The sequence below is a fragment of the Manis javanica genome, chromosome 7 (assembly GCF_040802235.1).
Source record: "Manis javanica isolate MJ-LG chromosome 7, MJ_LKY, whole genome shotgun sequence".
Classification (NCBI taxonomy): domain Eukaryota; kingdom Metazoa; phylum Chordata; class Mammalia; order Pholidota; family Manidae; genus Manis; species Manis javanica.
In genome coordinates, this window is record NC_133162.1 from 132,614,874 (window position 1) to 132,628,823 (window position 13,950).

At 40.4% G+C, this 13,950-nt stretch overlaps 1 protein-coding gene across 2 annotated transcripts in view; it reads left to right on the forward strand.

The window, feature by feature from the left end:
• The first annotated feature begins 4,885 nt into the window (after positions 1-4,885).
• The window catches only part of B3GALT1 (beta-1,3-galactosyltransferase 1), a 485,458-nt gene continuing 476,393 nt past the window's right edge, over positions 4,886-13,950 (forward strand). For both annotated transcript variants that reach the window (XM_073241604.1, XM_036996130.2), the window contains exon 1: positions 4,886-5,156. The gene's annotated coding sequence lies outside the window, so the exon portion shown is untranslated. The remainder of the gene's footprint in view (positions 5,157-13,950) is intronic.

Sequence of the window (13,950 nt, forward strand, 5' to 3'; positions counted from 1 at the left end):
GACTGGTGAGGTGCTGGGATGCTAAGGGAAAATGCAGATTCAGTCTAGTAAAAGAAAGCACCCATGGTGTGATCTGTAGAGCAATCCTGGAAAACTAACTAAAATAAAATAAAATTATATGTTATGATTTCATTTATGTAAACTTAAAACGGTCACAACTACAAGCAAGTTAAATGTTATCAGTTGGTGTGAACTTTTAGCAGCAGCTCTCTGCCCGCAAACCAAAATCCCTACGCAACATTTGCACATTCCCATTTTCTTGATGAAACATTTACTGAGCTCCTAACACTATGCTAAGCAATTAAATACCATTCTCTTGTGATAATGTGGAAGTCATTCATGTTTTAAATTTTATTAGTGTTCTCTGCTTCACGTGGCTTCTGAAAGAAGTACTGATTAGTGAAGCCATGGAGAACTGCTACCCAAATAACGTGAAAACTGTTCCTTCTCTCCTTCTTACTCTTCTGATCTCCCCCTTCCCCCTCACACCTCCCCCACCCCCACCCCCACAGTACACACACCTGCATATGCTTCCTCTCCTGTTTTCTTCCTCATGCTGAACCAATGAAAATATTTAGCTGCTCCTTAGTGATTACAGCTAAAGAAAAATAAAAAGAAACTCATTATTAAAAGAGGTTGGGTTCTCTTATTCAAGCAAAGAATGTTATTCTAAATTATAAAAATTGAAAATGGAATGTTTAGGGTAAAGAAATATCTTTTCTTCAATTTTGGTAATGGTTTGATTTCTATAACATACACACTCATTGAAGACTGCTTCTCTTTGCAAATGATAATGTTTTAATAATAACAATAAAGACTGTCAATAATTTAAGACTTTATGAGCCATTATACCGATTAAAGTTCTTTATACAGCCGTCTGCATAAATCATGACTCCACCTCTATTTCAGAATACTGAACTTAACATAACTCTTTCCTGATATAACAGAAACATATCCACTTGAACTAATCCTTTCCCCGTTCTGTGTGGGTCCAATGTTTTCACCCTAATAACGTTACCATAACTGTCCTTTCAAAAGAAACCAAAACATCTCACTTAATTCATTATGTCTTGCCAATACTTATAGTCAAGTTGATATAATTAAACTTTCACTGCTTTGTTTTTCCTTGGACTCCACAATACCAAATTACTTTTTGCCTTCCTAGATTTCAGATTAAAGTTTGCTTCCCCGTGGAAACAAACAAACACCCCCACAAACCAGCCTTACTTTCTCTTATTTATAAGTTGTCTCCTAGGCTTGTTGTTCTGCCTACCCTTTGTTCTTGGATATCTTTTACATTTTCTTAAGTCTCAGTGATGCCCTCTCTACTGATAATTTTCAAATCTCAGGAGAAGAGTATGATGTGGTGGGAAAAGTGCAGTAAGGGTAGGCGTCTTAGTATTTGCTTGGTTTGGGGTCCTGTTTCCTGTGAAATTTTGATGAGTGACTTTACTCCATTTACTTGTGTGTGTGTGTGTGTGTGTGTTAAAAAGAGAACAAGAGAACACAGATCCTGTATAAAATATATTTCTAAAAAAATACTGGTTATGATGAATGAATAGAATGCTATTTCATTCTGGTGGTTTTCATGTTTTAAAATTTTGCTTTAATATTTTAATATAAAGACTTTTTTAGTAATCTTTAACATAAACATCAATGATACCTGTTGTTAAAGGTGTTTTAGAGTTTCAAATATGAAAACAGATGGTTTATATGTTTTGAAGTATCTAATTATATTATTTGGGGAAATAGTTTTTCAGGCACACTGACACCCAATATTAAACAAAATGGATTTTCCTTAATTTAAATTAAGGTGTCAGCCTTTAAATTTGCATATTTCAACCATTTTGGAAATGACATAGTGAAGGATCCATGAGTACAACATTCTTGCTGGACATCAAAAGATTAAGTATACCTGATAGTTAATTTCTTGTAAAATTGGTAAAAGAACCTCTTTGGGACTTAATATGTTCATCTGTAGAACTAGGTATTATGTATTCATAATGAACAGAGCCATTGTGAGAATTAAAACTAAGTCAGATTCAAAAGAGGGCAATAATCATTGAATTGCAGCGCTGTACCTTTCTGGAAAGACTTTTCTGCAAAGAGCCCATTGTGGCTTGCCGTTCCAATCATGAGTTAATCCTCGCATATGCGAAAGGCAGCTATAGGTTTGATTTTGTTTTTAATCTCTATTTCACAGATAAGGAATGCTGGACAAGTTTAAGTGACTGACCTGTGACTCCTCACCTGGCCATAAGCAGAGCTGGAGCTGGACTCATTTCTTTCCTTTTCATTTAGCTTCCTGCCTGCTGGATGTAGCTTTTGTCAGAATTGACTCCAATCAAATATTGTTTCTATCTTTATAAATACTGATTTTTTGCATCAATAATGTAAAATTTTTTTACATATTTTCAAGATTTGGGCAGAAGTTACTGATTTAAATAGTGCCTAACCATATTCCTTCACTACCAAGTTGAGTGAGTTTCGCCATTGCAAGGGGAGAAACATAGACATATTTAAGTGAGCAAAAAAAAGGGGGGGGGAGGGGAAGAAAGAAGGAAACATCAAAAGTTATTTAAGTATAATTAGCTCATTAAATACTCATGCAATTAAGTAACACAAGGCTTTCTGCCCAGTACATCCTGTGAAATTCATAGCAATGCAAAAAGCCTCGTGTGAGTATGCAATCTTTTCAACTTCTTTAAATTTATTTTCTTAATTTTCCATCTTCACTGATTTTAAGTATTTCAGTTTTCATTGTTAGGAGATTGTTTATTGTGCAAGTTTATTTTGATCAGAGCTGCTTATTCAAAGAATGGTGAGATACCATTACTGTTATATCTGCATCCATTCTGTTGATTTTCTTTAACTGTTTGCTTCTGTAAGATAGTCATTTGATTATCTTACTATGGAATATGGTATATAGTAGCCATATTTTTTCAAGATTAACTGTTGCAAAATGTCAGATAACAAGAAGAAAATATTACAAGATACTGGAAAATAGTACATTTGGCAGGGCATGGAAGAGTGGTGGGAAAAGTTATGTAATTGTGCATGCACTTGCACATCTCTGGGAGTTTCTAAATAGCTTATAATATTCTAAACTTTAGTATTTTCATATTTTACATGCTTTCTTTAGTCAAGTTGGTCTTTTGATTGGAGATCATCCTAAACATCTTTTATCAGGGGTATTTCTAAATTGTTGCATTTAAATTTTCCAATTTTAAGATTTAAGTTTTAACATTTCTACTTCTCGCATGTATCAGCTCCATCTTCCCCTAGGATGTGAGTAAAACTTTAATTTTTTTCTTCCTCTCCCAGACTTGAATTCCATTCCTCTAATGATCACCTCGTGTAGTTAATGAAGATGTTGATTTTAAGTTACACAATAACAACAAATAAACAATTAACAACTTTAAAAACCTAAACAATAACAAAAACTTCTCTAGATTAAAAATTCAAAATGATGTAGTACAGATCTTTTTTTGGCCTAAAAAATAAACTTCCCATTATCTGTTTTAGCACACTTGGATCCTTAAAAAGAAATTGTGTGCCTCACAAACTAGATTGGCCAAATGACTGAAGGGGGGCTGTGGGCACAAGAAAACCAGGAAGCATGATGCTGAGATGCACGCATTTTCTACAGTACTGAAACATGGCAATGCGCAGTCTCATCTGCGAATTTTCTTTATGGTGTTCATATAATTTAAGCAGTGTTTATTTTGGGTATCACAGGATACATGGAATTGTCTTTAAGGGAGGGTAAATGAAGAAAGAAGTGATTACTGAAAACAGAAAAGGATCACTTAAAATATAATGAGAAACAGCAGCAGCCTAGCTAACACCTACTACATTCCAGCTATTTGTCAAACAACTATGTAGGTGATTTATACATTTCATTTTTTACCTTCACAACCTTGTAAGATAGGTCACTTGGGGAAAGACCCACACCCATTAAAGTCTTTGTGTACAACTTATTTTACATTTTTCCTGAAACGGGGCATTACAGACTTACTAAAACTATGGAACATTCAGACTTATTTGTGCTGAAGGGACTTAAAATGCTCCACAGGGACAGATCAAGTTTTGGGGACGGTGGTATGGGAAAAGTTTGCCACTTTCATTTTCTTTTTCTTTCCTCGAGAAGTAACATCCCTTCTGTGGCGTTTGTGTCACCCCCCTACACACTCACACCCCGAAGTGACTCTCCAAGGGAAAATCAACTAGGTGTCTGCTTAAACTGCCTCTCCACTGCTTCTTGAGGTGTTTTGCTCTGTTGAGGGGGAGGCGAGGGCGTTTACTTGGAAGCAGGGAAGGTCCACTCTAACTGCAACTTTGGGAACGCGTCCCCGGGAGCCTCCTCCGCGGCCCGGCACCCTCCCGGGCTCAGGGCTCCGGGCGCGGGAGCACCGCCCTTCGGATACCAAGGCTGCCAACGGGAGGAGGACGGGGGCGCTGTCTGGTGACTGTTCGCGCATCCTTCCAGGCGGCGACCACCGCCGGGGGTCCGCCCTCCCCCGCGCCCGGCTGCTCGGTCCCGCGGCCCTGCCCGGGATGCCCAGGCGGTGACCCGCCGCGCCGCGCCTCTGCGGACACGCACCCCGGGGCGCCCCTCTCCTCCCCGCCGCGGTCGGAGAGCGCCCCAGCCCGCCGGTCCGCGGTCTGGCCGCCCCGGGGCGCCCCCGGCGGGAGCCCCGCGGCCCTCCCGGCCCCCCCACCCCACGCCCGGCGCCCGGCCGCCCTCCCGGAAGCCAGGCTGCGGAGCCCGGGCGGAGGAGCACCTTGGGCCTTCCGCTCTGATTGGTCTCCCCCGCCGCGCGGGGCGAGCCGGCGATTGGCTGCCGGGCGTTGTCAGTCGCCGAGGCCCGAGCCTCCGCCGGGGAAGCGCCGCCGGCCCGGGGCTCCGGCTGCCGCCGCGGCTGCTCAGCGGGCGCAGCTGCGAGCTCGTGCGGGCGCCGCCGCCCACGCTGCTGCCCAGCCGCAGGCGCCTCCGGGAGGGCGGCGGGAGAGCCTCGCGCGGGCGGACGCGAGGCGGTGATGCTGGCGCCGGGCAGCGGGCAGAGGCGGCGGAGCGGCGGCATCTCCGGGAGCCCGGCTGCGGCGGCCCCGTGGCCCGCGGGCCGGCGAGCGGCGAGGGAGCACGCGCCCCGCGGGTAAGCCCCGGCCCGGGACCGCCGGCGTCTCGGGGGGTGGCGGGGTTGGCGCGCCCGGGGCGTCCTGACGGGGGGGGTCCCTGCCCGCGCCGTGTGCCCTCGGCGCGGACCGGCGGGCGGGCGCGGGGACGGCATTGTGTGTGCCCGCGTGGGGGGCGCGGCGGGTCCCCTCGGACGGGAACCGACGGCCCCGGGGCTCCCGGCTGAGAGGGAGGGAGGAGGGCGCCCGAGGCCCGGGGGCGGCGGAGCGCACGGAAGGCACGGCAAGTCCGCGGCGGCCCCGAAGCGCAGGGCAGGTGGAACTTCACTGCCGTGATGACAGAGAGACGAGCGTCCAGCGCGCCCGGGGAGAGGCGCGGCCACCTGGGCTCCGCCAGGTCCCGCTTCGCGCCGGGGACTTCCGAGGGGAGCGGGACGCAGGGGAGGGCAAGTAAGGCTCGGTGCGCCCCGCCGAGGCAAAGGAGGAACGAGGAGGGGAGTGGAACCAGCCTCAGAGGGTGGCCACTGTTCGGGGCCAGATGCGCCCGGCGGGAAGCTCGCCACCCCTCTCCGGGGCGCGGATCTGGGGACTGAGAGAGTCCGGTTTGCGGGGCTTGACCGAGGCTGGGCGTGCGGCGCGCGTGTGAGCCCCGGACTGCACGGCCGGAGCGCGGCGGGGTCCGCGCGCGCGTCCAGGTGGAGCCGCTGCCCCGGGGCTGCCTTGGCCCGAGTGCCCCCCTGGGGCCCGGCCGGCGGGGCGCGCGGGGGCCGCTGCGGACTGCCGGGCGGCTCTGCCCGCCGAGAAAGTTCCGGCCCATTGGGATCTGGGCATCCGGACCTGGACAGGGCGCGGAAACCACCCAGGTAACCAGGCTTATGCACCCAGCTTTCTCCAGTGCCCGTGCTGTTTTTGTTTTATATTAAATTGTATTTTGGAAAGCCGTTGGGAGTTCCACCTGCGCGGCACACCGTTCCGCAGAAGGCGGATTGTAGGCGCTGCTGCAAATGGATGGTGGTGCCGGCCAAGCCGAATCCCCGTAGCTCAGGGCAGTGTGTTCTCCATCCTTCGTCAGGACACACAAACTTACTCTTGGCGATTGTTTTGTATGCGGCCCGCTGTCTCCACAGGAGGGTCAGCTTGGGAAAGTTCTTGAAATGTCTGGGCACTAATGACTGTCCGCAGACGTCCCTGCTTGCCAGCTAGAATCTTTGGAAAAATAAAAATTGGCTCCGTACAGCGAGCCGGATCTTGAACTGAGAACAGCACTTTCCTGTTACTGTAGCTCCTAAATCTCTTTCATTGGAGGGATCTTTTGTCCCCAAGCACAAGACAACACAACAAAAATAAATTCAGATCCAAACCGCAGAAGCCACCTTGGTTGGGCTCATTTTTGAATTGGGAGAACAGAAAAAATTAAGACACCAAAGAGAAATACTGTAGAAAAATCAGGAGGGAGCTGTCCAAAATGTCAGCATTTTTTGTCAGTTTCGTGTGTGTGCGCGCGCGCAGGCGCGCGCGCGCGTGTGTGTAAAGATTCCATTTTATCCCAGTTTCGTAATGTAGATTGTTCTGAAGCAGATGTATAACTTACTGGTAAACTAGCAGTAAAGTTAGTTTTATGTCCGAGGATGATTGCACAGTTTCCATCACTTGATTCATAAACTATAGATGGAATTTTTAGTACTGTTTTAGTAGAACACATATATTGCATTTGGGTTAGTAGAAAATTAGTAGTAAATATTTTCTCCTTAGTAGTCATCACATCTGGGTTGAAAGTGTACTTTTTTGATATAGAGAGTATAGCTTGTGTTTGTTACATTGACAAAATTCACCTGGTGCCTTGTGATTATTTTAGTATTGCAATATTACAATTGTAATTGTCAGGACTTCAGATTATTTAACATATTAAGCAGTTGATTTTAATTCTCTGTTTCATTTGTGCAGTGCTACAAGCTGGTAAAACTGGGTTCCCTATTGGCTGATATAGGAGAAATTGGATTAGAATGTGTTAAGCATTATTAATCAATAATTTTAAAATAAGCTTAAAATTAAAACCACGTTACCAATAACAACCAATACTGAAAGTGGAATTTTTAAAGAAAATTGTAACTACTTAGCTAAGAAAGTGGTTTTTCACATTGTTATCAAGTAACATCTTGCATATCTGCACGGCATTATATCTTAGCGTAAGCCACAGTCTTTAAACAGAAACAGAACCTTTGTACTCATTTCAAGGTTTTTGCTTTTGGTGAGGAGGACTTTTACTTTAGGGAAATTTTTTTTTTCCAAATAATAAATGTACTTTCAAAACCAACAGGACAAAAATGTAATCAAGTACAGAGAACTGTGTCAATGAGCATAATATTAGCATAAAGCAGTAGGATCTATGTTTGAAAACAGAAATGATGCAGTGTTTACTTGTGTGTGTGTGTGGTGGGGATGGGGAGGGTGCCTCCCCATGGGAGGTCATAAACAGTGCTAGCCACTTAGTTTACAGAATTTAAATTCTGCAAATTCACTTCAGTTTTGACTTGTTTTGCTGGAGGGCAGCCCATGACCCCAGACTGCCATATTTTCTAGATGGATTTTAGTATCTCAAGTAAATGTCAACTTGTCAAGACTCTAGGCCACTAATTTCACTTTTTGACCTATACCAAATTTTAATTTAAATACTGCATGATTGTTCTAAAAAGATCACATTTACTGTAAATAGCAGTGCAATAAATACCAACCATAGCTTGTTAAATAAAATGTATTTGATTTGTCAAATAGTCCTGATTAGAGTTTCTGCCTTGTTAGGTAAGATAGTGAGGTTTATTTTATTTTATTTAACAGTAATGTATTTTCTTTTAATTAATGATGGGATTTTTTTCCCCAAAAAAATCTAACACATTTTTTATTGTAAACAGTTCATTAAATCAGAAATTCATTTGCATTCTCTTTCTGTTTCTCTGTACCTTTCTGTCATTCTGTCTGTCTGTCTGCCTGCTTGCCTGCCTGCCTGTCTGTCTGTCACTCTTAGTATACTGGAAGGCTCTCAGTAAGGATGTAACCCTCCTGCATTTGAAACAAATTCACCAACCCATCCTGAATGATGAATGTACTTTGTAAGGCAAAATTCTCATCCTCTTAAGTAATTTATTACCAATTAATTATCCTACTGGTTTAATCAGGTATAATTTAACAAATTGCACTGTGTTCTTAATATGTACAAAACACTGTTCTAGTTGCTTTGATTATATCAGAAAATAAATCAATAGAGACCCTTGCCCTCATGAAGCTTATATTTTACTGGGATGAAATAGTTCATAAACAAAAAATATAATTTATAACTTTTGTAGAATATTTATCTCCTACCAATCTGTTTTGTCTAAACCCCCATACCTTGGCCCAGTCTCTTTCCATTTCATTTTCTCTCCGATTAATACACCCTACCCACACACCCACACAAATATACTCAAATTAACCTAAAAACTAGTGAGTAGTCATGGTAATACTATAATGCATGTTATTCCTGAAGCCATGTATCTGACCAGTAACAGCACTGCATGAGGTAAAGGTAAGAGAGGTATTCAGAGATGATTAAGGAATGAAATGACAGGATATCTGCCCTTTAAAAAGTGTTTAAAATAAAATCATAACTTTTCAGAGGAACTAAAGTGAGAAACATTATCCTTCAATATATTTACTTCAAATTAACATTTTAAAAGGGATTTATGACTATCTAAGGTCAAATCTACATAACCTCATTTAAAGGGGATGAGTGAATTGGAAATAGTGAGAAAAGACTTAAAAGCATAATTTTTATGAGAAACATTCTGCTTCTTCCACACTGAGAATTACATATTCATGTATTTCTGTGCAAGTTGACAAAAATCCCTTGGATTTGAGGTCAAGATTTCCCTAAAGTTTATGCATCAAAAAAAAAAAAAGACTCAGGTTTTGGTTACTTTATTAAGAAATGCCAAAACACTTTAAAAAATTCAAATTAAGTTTGTCTTTAATTCATAATCGATTTAGTATCCAGTGTGTCTAATTACAGATAACATCTCGTATAAAATTTACCAGGTTCTATTCTCTTATGCATAAAACAGTGTGCAATTACAGTTCTAGTCTCTTCCTGTGCTTTCCATTTGATTATTTTCTTTAGGGTCTTTGGCTTACATCCCAAAAGAATTGTCTTTTTTTGACCCTCATATAAAGAAAGTCAAGAAGCTAACTTGATTTTCAAAACTTGGTTTGTGTACATTTTCATATTAGAGGAAAGCTGAAATTGTACCGCCAAGAAGCCACACCACATAATAATTCAAAAGTTCTATTTTGACAATATATTAGTGCAGGGCACACAGTGCTAACAGTCACTTATCAATGGATTTCCATCATGCGAGAAAAACCTTCAAGGTTGCTCCTGTACAATCCAGTTTTGGGAGAGGGGGAGAAGTCTTCTGCTAATGTCATTTTAGTGTTTTATTTATTCAGATTCAAGAATGTACATACCACCCACTTAAGCCTTAACCCTCTTGCCCTTGTATCCTTTTTGCCCAAAATGTAAAACTTCAGGAAAACAGTGTTTTTAAAAAACAAATAAATCAACCAGTGGTTACCACTGTTAACACATAAAGTCAGCTTTGGCTGATTATGAAAGTGTTAGGATGAGAGCTAAGAAGGGATCAGTTATTTAGACTTGGGAGGCACACAGGTCATTTAATTCAGTGTCCCATATGTATAAGGAAGAACTTTCCTTTGAGAAGCTCGTAATTGTCCAGCCAGTTGAAAGTAGAGCTAGGTCTAGAAACATTGTCAACCACTAAGTGTGTAAGTTAACACCATGCCAGTTGCCCATGAAACAGCTCAACATTTTGTAAAATAGTAATGTAAGAAGAGATGACTGTGTCTACCAATTTTTGTACTTAAGTATTTAAACATCTGACATAATATTACACTGTATTATGTTGAGATGAAGAAAACGATGAACTGGGGTGCATTTAGAGATGTCACCCAAGATTTATAGGCCTAGAGGTAAGTTGGCATGTACAATTTAGTTGTTATGTCCATAGAATTCATTTTAAATATTTACGAGTTATCTCCAAAACAGGATAACAGGATTTCTTATTTCCAGAAGTCTACAGGCTACACAGTGATCTATAGGCGAGCTTCAGGGACTACAGGAAATATTAAAATTGTTTGCAAGATCTTTCTAGTCTTGAATGTTCCAAAGTAAGGGAAAATGGTTAAGAAAAGCTTAAGGGTTACTACTGTAAGACAGGTTAAAATAAAAACAAAGTGTGGGCAGAAAGAGGGAACCTGGGTGTATAGGGAGAGAATTTTAAAGAAATAGTACCTCTTTTTTATTGCTCAAAGGAAAGAAAATGAAACAAAAAAGCCCAAAAAACTATCACCAGATTCCATCTGAAAACAACCCCACTATGGTTTAAAGAGATTCTTCATTGTCCTAAATGTAAATTTGCAAGTTAAGAGATGGTTTATAACTGATGTGTGGCACTTAGTTCTGAGTTACTGCAGTTAGCATTTGTTTTTTTGGTCTCTAGCTATGAAATGTTTTCCTAACATATATTGATGACATCAGGGCTGAATCAATTCTTCACTGAACAATAAAATTTCTGGGTGAATTCCCAGGGCCCTAGCACTTAGTCAAAGATGATTGCCAAAGGTAGAGTTCGATTGTATATGATTAGTTGTAAATTTAATTGTGACGTGGTGCAAAGAACTGCATTCAAAGTACAGAAGTGCACTTGGCCCCATGAACAGGGCCTCTGAGCTAATACCCTTCCCCTATCCCGTACCTGTCTGCCCCCGGCCCAGTGCAGGTGAGCCCCCACCGGAGCCTGTCACCACCTTGCTTTCTCTGTCTGTAAAAGGATGAGCGCATTACTGATCGCTTGAATTACAATTTTTGAGAAGTTAGATGAATCAAATATGAGTGATACATTTTGATTTCTCTGAGTGAACACAGCCATCAATTTACAGGCAGGAGAGGTGCTGTATTTTATAAGTGACAACTAATGAATTGTGATAGTTATTTTAGTGATTATTTTGGCCAAATTCCTACTGTTTAAAGAAATAAGAGATAATCTTTAGTTTCAAATCATGCTGACTAAAATAAAACTAGGCCAATCCTGCAGTTTCTTGAAGGTAGTTAAAAGTAGTCATTTTTACCCTCTGTGTTGATTCCTTCTCAAGCTCTCTTGTGTCTTTCTGTCTCTCTCTGTTATATGTATTTAACATTAAATATGCATATATATATATATATATATACACATATACTTAACATTATATTTTAAATGTCACATGGAGCTATTTCCTCCCTACTTTTGTTATAGCAAACCAAGATTCAGGGTATTAAGACTCAAACCTTTATTAATGGACATTTACAATAGATGTGAAAAACTAGAGAAATTTCCAAAATAGAATCACTGACTGTGTATGTATGTGTACATACATACATGTATAGACAAGCCAAAATAAAATCCAAAGAGATTTTGTAAAAATTTAGAGATTATGAGCTCATCTGGAATAGCAATTAGGTTAGAAAATTTTTTTAATTAAAAAGAAAAGCCTTGAGACAAAGTTGCACTGCTATTTATAAACATTAAAAATGGCAGTAATTAATTATACTAAATGTAGACAAACATGAAGAAGAAAGTAAAAGGAAACTCAGATTCAAACTTTAAGATCCATGAAAATGAAGCATAAAATCCAATAATCATAAATCTCTGGGAAAATGAAAAATGATCAATAGATGGTGTTAGGAAAATTGAGTAGTTATTTGTAAAAAATGTATACTTCCTACATCACATTGCATTCCAAAATAGTGTCAGAAGAAGCGGAGAGTTAGTATGAAGAAACTCTAAATCAAGTTAGAAGAAAATAAGGATTTCATAATTACAAACATAATGGGAAAAATATAAAGATTTGACCTTTTAAGATTGAACAGTTTTAAGTAAAAAAAGCCATAGATAAGTCAGGGATATTTTGAACACAAATTACTAATAACATTTCACATTCACGCTACAGAAGTTAATTATGACTAACTTAAGGAATAAGATCCACAATGAAAAGAAGGTATTTTGTAGCTTACATAATCAAAAGAAAAGGAGAAGAATCAGAACAGCTGCAGAGATCACAGGGGAAACTGATGATGTCTTTACCAGGGACCGTCACCGTGGTGAGTCAGCATCAGTCCTTGTCTGTCCCTGGGCCAGTTCGCTTCAGACCCACATTCCTAGACTGAGAAGTATGACTGATGCAGCTCAGGGTTCACGCCTAGGCTTCAGTGAGTGGATAACTGGGCGCCTTGATTGCCAGACCGATCAGGATTTTTAAAGGAAAATCAAGGGAATGATGTCAGCAGAAGGGAACATGGATGCTGGACAGGTAAAAAAAACAATAGATATTCACGGTGTGTTCAGAAAGCCTTAAAAATGCTCCCTTTGTTTCAGTAATACAACTTCTAGGAATTCATTCCATATAATTAATTAAAAACACACATGCTTCCATTAAAATGCCATTTTTAGTGGTTTGACAATAATTATAATCTATTTGGCCAGTCATATGGGAATAACTAAATTATGATATATATCATTAAATCATGATTTTTGAAAGGTTGGTAATAACATTGGAAAATGCGAATGAAATAATGGTGAAAAAAACACTACAGAATTTAATATGAAGGAGGAATGTACATTCACATCTACAAAAAGGCAATAAATAAAATATTAACATTTTATTTGGAGATTTTATTTTTAAGTATATAATTTTGTTTGGCTGGAAATAGGTAGTACTCTAACAATCATACTAATATCTATACTAAAACAAGCAAAAGAATAATTGGTGAAATGATAGTGGCTTTGGACTTGCAGCCTATGTTGGAAGCCAAACATTGGACTGTTAACACTTAGTTTTAGAAGGAAAGGAGCTAATTGTAAAATATTCCTTTTTTCTGATTAGTTAGTTATTGTAAGTGCAATTTGGCAAGTTTCCTCCTTAGGAAACTTTTCAGGAGTCGTTTGGACTTTGCTTTCTCAAATCTTTATCTCAGTGTAATAGAATTTAAAATGCATTTGCATTTTGGGGTTCAGATGTGGAATTGTTGTTGGCATAGCCAGTTAAAAAAAGATAAAAATAATAACATGTAGTGATATGTATATACATCTTATCAGTTACCCTAATTCTCAATAGTTGATGCTTAAATTGAGATAATATAAGCTAATATATCTTAGGATAAACTATAGTCTTGTCCAGTTACTTATTAAATACGTCTAGACATTTTGTTAAATTTAATTATAATAAGGCAGAAAAACACGCTTCTTTATATAAATCAGGAAGCAAATACAGCTGACTGCTTTGAATTCTTTCCCCCTCTTGGTTCTTACCTACAGCCCAGAAATTGGAACTGCCGCAGGAGGATAAAGGGGTCTGGATATCAGAATGGGTGGAATTTTCCTAAAAGCATGAGAACATTGTTGCTGTAATACATTTTTGAGTAGCAGTTTACTCTGACTTATTGGCTGAGCTCTGTATGGGATGATTTTGATGATTTCACGTTGTACTTGAGCAAATAACGCAATTATTGGAGAAGAAGGAAAGAGGCAAAGAAAAGTGGTTGATCACTGTTTCCGTCGAACAGCCATTGCCTTCTTACAGCACATGGGGATGTGCAATCTGACAGCTAGTCCCTTTCCAGGATATAGAGTAGGGACACTTGTTGTCATTGTTTTCTTTTGTGAAACTAATGTATTTAATTTTTGAATGGATGATACACGTGGTTCAAAAAATACATAGTAAAATCCCTCC